The sequence below is a fragment of the Archocentrus centrarchus genome, chromosome 9 (assembly GCF_007364275.1).
Source record: "Archocentrus centrarchus isolate MPI-CPG fArcCen1 chromosome 9, fArcCen1, whole genome shotgun sequence".
NCBI lineage: Eukaryota > Metazoa > Chordata > Actinopteri > Cichliformes > Cichlidae > Archocentrus > Archocentrus centrarchus.
In genome coordinates this window covers 17435806-17450348 of record NC_044354.1, presented here as the reverse complement: position 1 = coordinate 17450348, position 14543 = coordinate 17435806, and the positions used below count along the sequence as shown (strand labels likewise).

At 41.6% G+C, this 14543-nt stretch overlaps 1 protein-coding gene across 1 annotated transcript in view; it reads right to left on the bottom strand.

Moving 5' to 3' along the window:
* The window catches only part of LOC115786172 (ultraviolet-B receptor UVR8-like), a 245227-nt gene that overhangs the window by 51303 nt on the left and 179381 nt on the right, over positions 1–14543 (bottom strand). The window lies entirely within an intron of this gene.

The window sequence follows — 14543 nt, the reverse complement described above, 5'->3', positions numbered from 1 at the left end:
TTTTTTTTTTCCCACACAGGCATGGTAGACATGCACATGTGCACGTAAATGTACGCAAGTACATGCACCACACACACACACACACACACACACACACACACACACACACACACACACACACACACACACACACAAGCATACACAAAAACACACAAGTCCTGGCCTAAACAGAACGCTGTAAAATACCCCAAGGTGAACCTGGATAGGATGCTAAGGGTAGGAGGAGGACTGTGTAAGCAGTGGAGGGAATGGGGGTGGATTGCAGACCCAATTAATCGGACACTTTGACTCCACTTCTATCTCTTCCAATTTACCAAATCTGCCAGACAAACTATTAATGTGTGCATTGCCAATGTGAAAACTTCTTTAACCCCCATTAAATTCAACCAAGGTCAAAGCAAGTGTATGCTTATGCTGGCGTGGGATCAAACTAGCCCTATTAAATGTGATTTGAGGCAGGAGGAGGGGGGATGAGGCGGCAAGAGTGTGGCTGGTATGGCAGGGATCTTGGGTAAACAGCCTGCATAAGGGCATTATTTTCTAAATCCCACTTACTGAGGGCTTAAAGGTAACATTGAACAGCATTATAGCAAAGTAGCATTGCTGTTTTCATGGGAGGAGTTCGAAAGTTCACAGTGAGGTCTTTTCAGCCAAAAACCATTTTGTACAAGGTCAGTGAACATGCCAGAAGAGTCTAGTAACCTTCCTTCACTGCTAACTGCAGGGAGAGATGGTGGACAAATCTGCGTGTAGGCATGGGTGTATGCAACACTGTCCTCCCCGAGAAAACAACCATATAGGTTGTTTGTGTAGCTTCATGCTGGAAACTAAGATGGTTTAGTGCTACACAAACTATAATCTTAACCTTATAACCAAGTAGATTTTTGTACTTGAACCTAATCAAGTTGCTTTGCTGGCCAAATCTAACTAAACACCAAGTAAAGGAAAACTTAAAAGTGGTCTTAGATGAGAGCAAACTTCAGTCTCTTCTTTAGCAATCTGGTGTGTTTGTGCTTCTTACATTCTTAAAATGATGTATGGAGTAAAATTTTAAACATCAGTGAACATGCCAAGCCATCCTTCCACCAGCCTGGTGCCAATAGCTAATGTGGCACGGGCGCTGGCTCTGCCCTGGTAATACATCAAAAGAGGCAAGAAACATACATCGTCAGACACACACATATCACATGCACAAACCCGCACCAAGCTTTGATTAAAGATGTTTAAATACCTTGATGCAGTCTTGCTTAAGTGTGACAAAATATCCAGGCAGTAAATATCAGGCTTAATGTTTTTGAGATTACCTAAACTGGCTGAAAATAATAGTATTTGCAATAAAGAAAAAAAAAATCTCCTTTTTGCTTTGGTACTAATAGGGGAGTGAGAAAGGAAGAATGACAATTCACCACAGTCACAATGGTCTTCTTAGCCAAAGTAAATGTATTAGGATCAGAATTTAACTGCAATAAAGCTGCAGTTAAAGGAAAACAAACAATTAATAGAAAATATAATATATTGTTAAGTACATGATTCCATGATAACCTCTTCACTCCTTCTGAGAATTGCGCAAATGTCTGGAGAATAAGGAAATTGTTGCATTTGGACGGAACCAATATTAAACCACTTTCCTTACATCTTATGGGCACATTCTCGTTTTGTCATGCCAGAATTGCAGGGGCAAGTCAGGGGCAAGCCAGAGAACCTCACACTCCTTCGCCATCTCTCTGTTTATCTCTGTTTCTGCTATTCTTTTGCTCTAAAAAGTTTTCAGTCACTCTCAGTAGCATCCAGCTGTTCTTATGCAAAAAAAAAAAAAAGTAACAGGACTGTAAAGTTGTATAAGGATATTGATCACTGTCAAAACAAACGATCAGGGCACTTCTCAGCTGTCGTATTTTTGAGACTCACTTCAGAGGGTCAAACGATAGAAAAAGTAAGCAAAAGAATGCGAGGCTGAATGGCAGAATGTAACATGAACAAATTGAGTCTCTAAAGACAAATATAATTGCAAACTTCATAAAAAGTAAAAGCAAAACATGTTCTGTAATTTGAAAGGAATCCATTGAGGGCAAGTAATTTTCCTGTTCATAGTTACGCGCCCTGACTGTCTGCCAATATGAGCCAACTGTTAGGAGTAAGGGGTCCAGTAACCCAGCACTGCTCTGAACAGACAAACAACACTAATGGCTTTCCTGAGAAATTAACAGCTCACAGCAGCAGCAGCATCTGTGACTGTATGCAATCCCCTTGGATGACTGAGGACAACAAGAAGCAGTTGGAATATGCATTGTAAAGGGGGCACATTTTAAAACTATGAAACAAATTAGACTTTCTTACTGTAGAAACATGTAATCAATTCTGCATTTTGCTATTAATTACGATAGTTACCATGTTCAGTATCGTAGTGTTTGAGTGCTTATGTTTCATTTGAGCAAGGACGGATGGGGAAAAAAATGTGCTCATATTAGAGAACAAATCAAGCTCACTTGTACAAGTATGAAAAATTATTTGGTTTGACTCCAAGTGGGATCATAGCTCACTGAATGTGTGTGGGCTTTCTCTTTGGGCCAGAATCCATAGCTGTGGATGAACAATGCAACTGTGGTCACAAGGCTACCCCCTACACACAGCAACCACACACACAGTTAGATCACACTAACCTAGAAACACAGCTAGATTTCTGAAAATAGACAAGAATAAGAAGCAAACCATTAACGGAATTAAAGCCTTATTTATTTATTTTCTTTAAGAGTTCCGGTTGCAAAAAATTAGGATTAAGCCTGGAATGGGGGATGAGGGTTTTAAATCGTGGTTTAATGCACATCTGTCAGTGACCATTTAAATTGGTGCAGATAAAAGTACATTTAGAGCACTAAAAATGTCTGCGCCAGTTTTTGGTCTTGTTGCTCGGCTTAGATGTGAGTACGATTACTCTGACCTATTCAGCTGCAGTTATTCAGATTAAGAACCTGGGGTCTTTGCTGTTGTTAGACTTCAACCATAAAACACTAAGGCATGAAGCTATGAAACAAAAACAAAAACAGGGCAGATGGGCACCTTAAGACACTCTCTTTCTCCCCCAGTGTCTGTCATGTGCTTTGTAACAGACACTGTAGTTGTTAAACAAATAGTCACTGGCAAAAACATTGACATGCTTCTTTCTTTGGATTGTGTAGGCAAAAGAGTGGACTCTGCATTTGATTCCTTAGCTGCTGCTAAAAGTGAAGGAAGGAAATGCTCCCATATACTTGTGAACCACAAAGAACCTGAAACCTGAAAGTTAACACAACCACACTTTATGTACCTGGACTGACACACTTGAAATCAATTACACTCGCCCCGTTGTCATGCCTGTCTGATAATTGTCCACCTTCTTTTGTGAAAAGAGCCGATCATGTTTATTATTGTTTCCTTGAGCATGTGGTAAGGCAGCAGGTGAAGTGAAGTAAGTGGGTTAGAAAGAGAGAGGGAGAGGACCGGAGTCTGAGAGAGCTGTCAGTGCAGAACAATCTCCACATCAGAATTCAATACAGTGCCTCATATACAGTTTTACCCTATCTTTACCACTGTGTATCAAGTCCACTTCAGTTTTAGAGTTTTGCTCAAATGTATACTTGTGTGTAGGCGAATGTGTTCTTCCTGTCCACTGGCATATCTCTTGTTGGGTATTACTGCATGACTCACAAGAGTCCAACATGTGATACAACAGATACAGTCCTTTTTTACTTTAATTTACATGTATAGCAAACACAAATTGCCTGCTTTGGTTCATCCAAATATATATATATATATATATATATATCCAACACAGCAATACTCCTGTAACAGAACACCATCAAATTAAAGGAAAATTAGGGAACAAAGACAAATTAGGGGAAGAATCTCTTGAAGAAACAACAGACAAAAGAGTAACTCTCAATAGGAGAGTTGCTCACCCGATACAGGGAACATTCTGGTTCAGGGCTGTCAGTCAAATTTGCTCCAAACCCCCACCCCATCTGAGTCCAGATGCACCTGGAGGAATCCAAGCAACCCTAAGAAGCACAGAATCCCAAATGCATGCCGATTTGTGTGTGTGTGTGTGTGTGTGTGTGTGTGTGTGTGTGTGTGTGTGTGTGTGTGTGTGTGCGAGAGCGAAAGAGAGAACCCAGATGTTTCTTTGCCCTTGCCTCTCTCTCTCTCTCCCTGCTTGCCTAGTGGGGTGTCTGATGGCCGTGGACATGTGCACTCTGTTGTGACTAGTACCAGATGTGCTCCATTGCCCCAAATCACCTAGGCAGTAGAAATGCCACATAGGCCCGAATCTTCAAGACCCACCGCACAATCACACACACCTGTTTCCATTCATGAGCTATGCTGGGAATGGTGCATCTTGGGAAACGCTGTCAGCTTTTTTCATCTGTTGCTTATGTCTTTCTTGCTCTCCTTATAGTCATTGCCTCATGCTCTGGGATATAAATAGGGCCTGAGAGAGATTTCAAGGTTTTGTGAAAACAGGGCTAATGACATGGTAGATAGATATTAATTTAATTTAATTTACAAACACAAAGAGCTGGTACTTGGTAACCAGATATTCTGGGAGGAGGCCTGTTTGATTTGGGATCTTATTTCATGTTACTGATTCTAAATTAGCTTAAGTAAATACACCTGCACGACCTCAAAGTACTCCAAAGGTCAAAGTCATTCAAACATTTAAAGAATGGTAATTAAATTACCCTTGGTGCTGAATAACTTTAATTTGGTAGCTACACAAATTGCTTCCAGCTTTTGTCTTCTACAAAGCTCCCCTTCAGCTGTGCTTTAATATTTTATCAAGCAGGACTTGAAGCAACAAACAGCCACTCATTTTCTAAATCTTAAGTAATCAAAGCTAATTCTGACCATTTAGGAGTGCTCTCGGTTTTCTGTTGTTTTTGCTGTATTTGAACAGGCAGATGTTCCGAGAGAAGGAACTTTACGACAGGGACTAAAGCTAACATAAGTAAGCACTTCCACGCCAAATGAACTTCCTTGTCTGTTTGGCTGATTTATTAAGTGAAATAAAAATGGGTCCCTGCATGGTATTAGTGGGTTTTTCAGGGGGGCGAAATGGGACCTAGGGCCCATATTTCAGCTGCCTTGTGGGAATGTTTTGGCCCAGGTGGGGCCCCTTAATATGGTTTAACTGAGGTCCAAGTGAAGGCAGCCACAATGCTCTACAATAACTCTTCATTTTGAGCTTGGCCTATTGCCAGCACATCTACTACCTGAGTCTCTTTGAAGAGCGACACATTGGCCTGGGTATTTAACCATGCTGTTTGAGGTCCTGGCGCTGGGAGCAGAAAGAAAGAGAGAAGGGAGATAGAAAGAGAGAAACAGGGAGAGAGATACAGAGATAGATGTAAAGAGGAGGGAAGAGAGTGAAAAAGACTGCAGTGGCAGAGGCAATAGAGGCTTGAACTCTGATGAAATAATCCAGTTTGTTGAGCTGACAGTCCAGACAGACAGAGAGATGAGCAGCAGCAAGAGAACAGCAGCCCTTTGGTGACCTGCAGTTGTTTTTATAACAGACCCTGTCCTCCCACACTTCTGATTACAAAGTAAAGCTCCCTATTGGCTCATTTTTCATCTTTGTCAACTGTTGAATGCTGTGTATGAACATATTGTACTTAACTCACATCCTTGTTGCTTAACTCTCACAAATGTTTGTGGTCATGCATATTTACAACAATCAAAGGAGAAAAACAAAAGAAATAAAAGCATCTATTAGCTGAACTTTGATTCTGATTTCCTTCCATAGACAGAAGGCTAATTTAAAAAAAACAAAAACAAAAAAAAAAACAAGCTGAATGGAAAATGGATTACTCATGCAAAGAATCCCCTCCTTTATTTAAAAAGAATTAAATAACTTTATCAACTCTCATGTCGGCAGCTTCAGTGTGTTTATGCCAACCAGCTTGCTACAGAAGAGTACTGAAAGAGCTCTGCTGGATGGAGCTCTTGGCTTTGATATAGTTTCTGGGCTGGAACTTTGGCAGCGTGTTAAATATTAATAGCGATTAACCCAGTTCAAGCTCTGCAGCAGAGAGTACAGACAGAGTTCAAAGAGCCTTCTGCTCTGTGCGGGCACTCTCTGCTCTCCAGCAGTTTAGCCCTGCTATCAGGAGGCTGCTGCTGCACTGCACACACACGACCAGACTGGCCTTTCTCACTTCAGTTCAAATACAGAGAGAGACACATGATAGAATACATACAACATGTGTGAACAGTATGTACAAAGATGTTGTAAGAGGCTTTTAAGATAATTAGCCAATAATGAAACGACAGCCTGGCTAACCTCTCTGTCCCTTTCTCTTCTGTCTCTATCTCTCTCAAACTACTGCCCCCCCCCTCCTTCTTGTTCTCACTTGCTGAACTCCTGATAAACTCAGCCTTTCAGAGCTACAACATTCCTCAGCCTGGCACATTCACCCCCACTAAATAGGCCTGGACACCTCAGAGATCAAACACAATCTCCATTGTGCTGCAATTACCCAGACCTCTGTCAGTTCCCCTGCCCTTCACCCCCACCTAAACACTTCTGTGTGCTTGTGTGTGTGTGAGTGTGTGCCTAACTCTCTCCCACCCACCCCTACATATATCCCTCTTGCCCTCTGGAGATGATGGTTCTGACGCACTGGGCCTCAACAAAAGCAGGCTTTATTTACAGAGAGAGTCTTTGGAGAGGAGTCCAGAGCAACTGAGTGCTGTCAGAAGGGAAGTGTTGGCTGGATGCTTCGCAGAGCGCTGAGAACTAAGCATGTGTACATTCGTTAACACATGATCCTGTGACCCTTTCTGCTCAATTGCATCAATTTAGAGCATGTTAACTCTTTGCTGGGTAGGTCAAAGTGTCACACTTGGTGAGTGTTGTTTTACTATAATGTATTCATGGAGACTGTGCGGTCAGCATGCTGAGTTTTGGAGGGCTCCATTATGTATTTATATTTGGTAAATCTAGGCTGAGTTCAAAATGCTGTGCCTAGATGTGGTTTTTAATTTGCAGGGTTTTTTTTTTTCTCTTATTGACATTAACACAGCATACCGGTTCACCACACTGCTCTTGTCCTCTTTGTTTCAGAGACTCATAAATCTTCAGTGTTCAGAACAAAGTGTCCTTCAGGACCTTGGGCACGTTGACCATCAGTTACACAAATATTCTGTTTGTTGGTTTAGACAAAAGTGAAAGCATATGCTACAGGAACTATAACTCACTAACATCTACACAGATCTCTTCAGAACTGACTAATACTGAACTATCCTGTTTCAGTCTAATGTGGTGACATCATTCTCAATAGCAGTTCTTTTCATGGTCCATTAGTTAAAAGTGAAATGAAAATGTCAAATGAAAAATTAAAAAGTTTAAGAGAAAAGGAAAAACTGACAAAAACGCAAACTACAAGCATATTACAATCAAAGAGACTCTACTATGAGTAATCCCGGAGAAAAGGAGGGGTAAAATTCCTGGTGTCTGGGTCTTTCCGCCTTATGACTCTGAAGCGGTGAGAGCTGCAGTGGGAATGTGAGGTCACGCTGTCTGCGTTCTGTCCCCCATGATGCATCTACCAATGAGTGCGGCCCCACTGTTAGCCATTATGTACCTATTAGCCTTGATTATCTTCTGATAGCTGAGCGCCAGTTGGTTTCACTCAGCCTGACAGTCGCAGCACTTTGTTTAACCTTTTGACTGCCATAGCATCCCCATCCAACAGAAGCAATAATGATGGGGAAAATAATGGGGCAAAATAATGGGATGGGCGATAGGTAAACAACATCAATATGGAAGTGTTTAAGCTTCTCAAGAGTAGCATTACAACCAACAGCTTCTCAGAAGTGTCACTTGAAGCTGTATTTCCTTGCTGAAAGATGCAACCTTGTTCATTTGCTCCACTATCTTGCAACAAGTGTTCAAAAATAAAAATAAAATAAAAACGGCAGTGGCAGAAACACAAGCAGGATAATAAATCGCTCTTATCTTTTTTTTTTTAACATATTCCTTTATGTATGTTGCCTGAGTGACACAACGTGGACACTTACACTCTGCTTTCTCTCGCTAACATCCCCCATGAGTCTTCACAGATCTGCCTGCCAGACATATTCAATTTGCAGCTCATCCTAGTCCCCTGTCTGCAGACGTGAGGAGTTATCTGAGACAGAATGAGAAGTGAGAGTAGAGACATAGAGTGGCTGGGATAACATGGAGCCACATGGAGCTCGGTTTCTCTGTCCCAGCCTTGTGCTAATCTCTCTGGAGAGACAGAGGTGGCCATGTTGGGTCAAAGCCTTTACATCAAGAACTGCAGGTCTGGACAGCTGACCTTGGTCTGGTCAGGTGACAAGAGAGGTGGGAGTCGGGAGTGTGTATGTTGGGTTACAGAGGGCAAGCAAAAGGGGAAATGTGTGTGTGCATGTGTGTGCGTGCACGTGTGTGTATGAGAGTTGCACAGCGATATGGAAAGAATGTCTGCCAGTGTGAGTGTTTCAGTGTGTTTTGTGGTTTATCTGTTTGTAATGCAGACGATGACACACCAGACCCCCTGTGGCAAGGTCTGCGCTATAGCACCGAGAGTTATGGCTAAGAGGTGTCCAGCTTTGTGGTCTGTGCAATGTAAGTGTGTGTGTGTGTCCTTGCAGCATGTTGACCTGTGATAGCCCAGTGGCGAGGCTGGACCCCTGCTTAGTGACAACCACAGAGGGCAGGCAGCAGTCAAGAGAGGGACCAATTCACAAACCTTTAATGAGCTCTGAGGAGACAGAACTTGTGAAGAGGCAGTGGGAGTAGAGAACAATTATATCATTACAATATTTTCATAACGTTTTAAAAAGCTTTCCGCTGTAAATGTACGGAGGTCCTCTAGAGAAACTAGGCGTATTGAAAACTGTGTGTCTGCATGTAAGGCTAAACATAAGACAATTAAGAAAAAAAAAAAAAACACCAACCATTTTGTGACTGATTTCATACATACATCATTACAACATTACACACCTTATTGCAGGTATGTGAAATACTTTGAAAACAGTAGTGCTCTAAAGACTGAAGATGCATATCTAATGAATGAAGATATGCATTTTTTTTTATTAGAAATACATCATCAACTATGGTCTATTTCACTGAGAATGCATGCATTTTTCAGTCTGAACAGGTTCCTAATGAGTGTACCTGAAATATGTATTTTGTATTTTTAAATGAGTGAGTGTGCGCTTAATTTTTAACTTGAAGAAGACAAATCTACAATCAACAACAACAACAACAACAACACAAAAATTGCACAAGGCCTTATTCTTGGGTGTGATTGATCACCTCTGCACCTGTTGACCTTTTTCTACCACTTAGCTGTACCGATTTGTACCTACACCCACCCTTCACAGGCAGTCAGGGTCCAGGAAATAAACATCTATTTTGGAGAGGGTGCTGGGTGAGTAGAAGTTTCTAATAATACCACACTGACTGGATAATAGGAATCTCTAAATGACCAAACAGCTGCTAGTGCTGCCTATCTTTGTTAATCCCTCTCTCCCTTTTCCACTTATTTTCTCCCTTTCCCCTCCTTAGGTTAAAAGGCAACAAGTACGTGGCTGAGTGTGTGCATTTGTGTGACCTGCAGGGACCTTTTGCCATGACACAGACTGGGGTTATAAACTCTGAGCTTACTCTGTCCACCTCTCAAAGATTGCAAAACCATTTATTTGCAAGTTTAACAACATGACATTCTCTCAGGCGCATGCACACAGACACAGACGTGCAATTTAGGCATGCAAGGAGAATGCACGCATACACACAAACACATATGTGCACCCACCACACAGTCACTCTAGCCTTTAATCCTTCATCTTCAGTCAGTGGGAGAGTTTGTGTGCAAGGTCCCTGCCCTTTGTATTGATCACATTGAACATGAGAAGGACTTCCACGCAAGGGCCTGTCCTTTGAGAGGAGACATGTATGAGGGGAATGAAAGGTCAATGGGAGTACAAAAGAGATTGGCAGAGGACGCAGTGGGACAAGGCGATGCAACAACAGAAACTGAGTGGGTTGCAAGGGTACAGAAAAGTATGAGCACCAAAAAAAAAAAAATGGTGGCAGCCAAAGCCAATTCAGTTTTATTGTGTGTAAATGAATCAAACATTGTGGAGGTCAGAACACTTGCACCTCGGTAGCGACCTCGCTGATCTCTTCAATCAAATGAAATTGAGACTGGCCCACGTGAGGCATCAGCATTAATCTGATAATCTATGATCACAAGATGGCACAGGTGACAAGTGCTCTGACATGGCCCATGAACTCATCTAACATCACACTCACCTTATCACACGGTGTCAGATACATTAAGGAACATAAGACAGAGACAGAACAAAAAGCACACAGAGATTTTTTTTCCCAGACAGCTTTTCTCATTCTTTTATGGCATAAACAATACTCCCTGAAATGCTTTGTTTGAATGAAATTCATTATTGTTAACAAATTTGTCTTCATCTCTCATTAACTGGGTTATGTCTCTTAACCTCAAGTCAATTATTCTCTCAGTCTTCCCAGTTATAGCACACAACCCGATTGGCTTGTACTGTCTCCTATATGTCCTGAAGAGTCAACTATGGCAGTATGGTAAGATGTGCTACAAAATCATGAAATGTGTAAAATTAGTGTCATGTAACGCTGCGGCAGGCAAGGAAGGGGACCCCAACGCAGGATACACAAGGCGGAGGTAAAATTTAAACTCAGATTTATTTGCTAAAGACCAAAACAAAAGGCTGGACTGGATGTAACCAGTGGCATCAACTTCAGAACAAACTAAACTAAACTAGACTCGATTTCCAGGAACACAGGCCAAAAAACCAGGACAAGCACAGCAGGAACCAATGACAGGAGCACTGACGAGGACATGACAACAACAACAGAGAAAACACAGGACTTAAATACACAAGAGGGCTGATGAGGGGAGTGGAAGCAGCTGGGAACACAGGTGAACCAAATAACACTAATGACAAGGGGGAAGCAAAACAGAACACAACACACAGGGACCAGAAGACTATCAAAATAAAACAGGAAGTCAGACGAGAGAACAAAGATGTGGACTAGATACTGAACACCGGGGAACACAATGAACTAGAAATCAAAACATAACCAAAACCCACAACAAAAAAAAAAAACCCAGAAACACAATTCAAAAACTAAGCACAAACAAAAAACACTGGGTCAAAAGAACCCAGGACCATGACAATTAGTTTAAAGCAATGATCTGGAAATATTTTACACTCTATTTTAAAATAGTAAAACGAGAACATCAACTTTTGAAATTGTGAAACACCTTGTGGAACATTTTACAACAAATTAGCTTAATTAACCCCCCCCCCAACATACACACACACAGATAGATAGATAGATAGATAGATAGATAGATAGATACCCTTTGCAGAGTTCAAAAGCCAGTAATGATCATATGGAGGCACATTAGTGGACATAGTGTGGATAACTCGCACTATCTGTAAAGGATCCATTAATTGGTTATAAGTGAGGACTAAACAAAAGAAACAAAAAAGGTAAAACAAAACAAAAACAGAGGTGAAGTAGCTCCTTTTGTTTAAATAAATCATATTAAAGGTTAATAATAAAAAAAAATTTATAATTAAAATCCTTAGTCACTGGTAGCCAATTTCATGACCTGCAGTCAGCATCCTTTTGCGAACACCTGTTGCACTCGCTTGCCTGCATATGTTGAGAACTTGCTGGCCACCTAAAGTAATTTATTCAAACTCCAGAGGAAGCTCTGGCTGGGAAATTGAACATCTGGCTGTCAACATTATGAAATGACTAAAGATTCAAAGTAACAGCTAGCTAGCTGGCTGTAAGTTTGCTGACACTATCCCTAGCAAAATATGATCCAAAGCCAGATTAGTTTTGCTTTTTGTGCCAATGTGGAGTCTGTGTTGGAGTCTGTTGTTTGTTATGTTAGTTTACTCTATAGCTAACTGTATGTTAGCTTGCTTTGCACATGGCCTCTCTTCCATTACAAGAGACTGAAAGAGAGGCACAGAGGTAGAGCCTAGGGAGTGAGAATAAATGGTACATCCCTGAAAATCTGGCCCCAGTCCTGTTATTATAGTATTTAAAAAACCCTCAGTAACAGCCCACCTTATGCTTTCGAGTGACAGCATCTTATGGGTCCCTGCATTCCATTAAGCACTTTAGGCTGATCAGTGCCCCAGGAGGTTGATAAGCAGATTATGTCTGATTAAATTTGTATCAGTGGAATTTGAGCAGGGGACCTGCAAGGACAGATACATTTAGGGGCTTACCCCTCCTTTCCTTCCTATTTGTTTGTTTATGACTCATACCTCACCAAGTTCATCACTTACTTACCAATATACATTATTGCACTTAATACAAGACATGCACACATGCCTGACATGTATGCACAGTGAGTATGTGCTTTGACCTCAGGGACTAGTACATCTCAAACGTTGTTACTTCTCAGTCACGAGTGTAAAACAAAGCAAAATGAGACTGTCACTGGATGTGTTTAGTTTTTTTAGAAGAGTGCCATGCCTCGGGGAGTTATTACACCCACTCCCCATACATACATTAATGCAAACAGACTCTTTTTTTTTTTTTCTGAAGACCTAACATATTTTGCAATACTTTCAGGTTTTTAGCTGGGAGATCAATATGAGCAAGGGTGGGTGGGGTAAATGCTGATTTGTGGATTTATATAGTGAAAGGGTGACTGTCTGAATGAGAGGTAACAGCAGGTTTTCTTTCTCAGGATGCAGGGCAGTAAATCACCATCCCCTGGCTGGCTGTTTGCCTGACAGTTTGACTAGTTGACTAAGTACATGGAAACTGAGGTTGCATTAGCATGTTATACAACACAGAGCCAGTAAAATGGAGTGAATTAAAGTACTTACTCTAAGAAATTAAAAGCTTAAAATGGATCATATTTAGCTGTGTTATGCAAAAGTAATGTTTAGCACGCATCAGCATCTTCATCTTCCTCAACTGGTAGGCTGTCCTGTCATAAAAGAGGTCATGCCCAGTTGTCTTGTCTTTCACAGGGGGTGGAGACATCTTATTGTGCCAGGCCTTGAGAGCTCTTGGAGGATGCTGTTCCCATATCTAAACCACATGCTCCATGTGCAGTCACAGTCCTCCATACAACAGAGCAGTAAAACCCTGGGGGTGAATTCTTAAGTACTGCTGGACCATCTGTGGAGGTGGGCTCAGAGCTGTAGACTGACACAGTTTAGCCACTGGGGTTGTCACTGACAGCCATATTAGCACAATTCTGCTTCTCTGTGAATCACTGTCTCTGTGTGGGCTGGAAATAGGTTAGGACTAGACCAAGACCAAGCCAGATCAGGCTAGAGTGGGCCAGATCTGACAGAAACCACTATAATTTCCTGGAAGTATAAATAACCCTCCTCTGTGTTTGTGTAACCTCCACTGGTCCCCTCTGACAGGGTAGTCATACACATTACACACATTGAAACATATATTCCAAATACAGCTGAGCAGGCACCCGCACATGCACACACACAGACGCACACTGTCTCTGGTCCATTTCTCATCGAGCGTGTTAGCCCTGCAGCCTGTTATCTCGACCCCAGGAGAGAACGGGTCAGGTTTGGGGCCAGAGAAGGTGTTTCTGATGAACTAGGTGCTCACCTTCTACAGACACTGTGAGTGATGTTCGAATGCTGGACTCAAGAAGGATGAGGTTGTAGAAATTAGGGGGAGATGCAAGTAAACGCTCTCCATAGTTTCTCATCCACTGTTTAGAATTAAAACATCTTTCTGTCCGACTGGAAGCCACATGTTAGATGATTCTCAACATCTGTCAGTATCTACCATTCCTGTCCAAAAAGCCAACAAAATGATACGTTTTAGATACAGCAGTATCTTAAATGTATTTTATGTGACCACATGTAATTGGATTTAGCATTATGTACAAATTGATTGCATCAATTGGAAACTGAGAACCCTGCTAGCAAAAACAACTATTGTAGCCACTTTCATTGATTTATTTTTTGTTTGTTTTGATAGGGATGGAACAGTATTATTTAATTGAAGGCTTGAATGCTTAGAACCCAGCATTTACTCACTGGTAACTCAATGGAAATCTCACTTGTAATGTGTTCACCAAAGACATATTTTTGTGCTGTTCTATTAATCTACAGTTACTCCTTTGCTCTCCTTTTTCCAGCAGGTTCCCACATAGCCGCTGCTGTTTATGCCTTAGCTTGAGCCCAGTAAAAGTGATGGCTGTGTGAGGAGTGTTTGACAAGTCTTTAGAGGAGTCCATGGAGCTCATTAGAAGGATAGATAGCCAGCTTGGTAGCTAAGACAGGAGAGACAGATGAATGGCAAGAAAGATAGGATGATAACAGAGATGAAAGAGACAGGATGGGAGGGGGAGAGAGAGAGAAACAAGCATACAGTACGAGTATGGACAGCCTGTGGATGCGGACGCAGTGTTTTCAAACCCTATGTGCAAAGTTGGATACTGTGTACATGTCGCTGATAGGTGATGTTT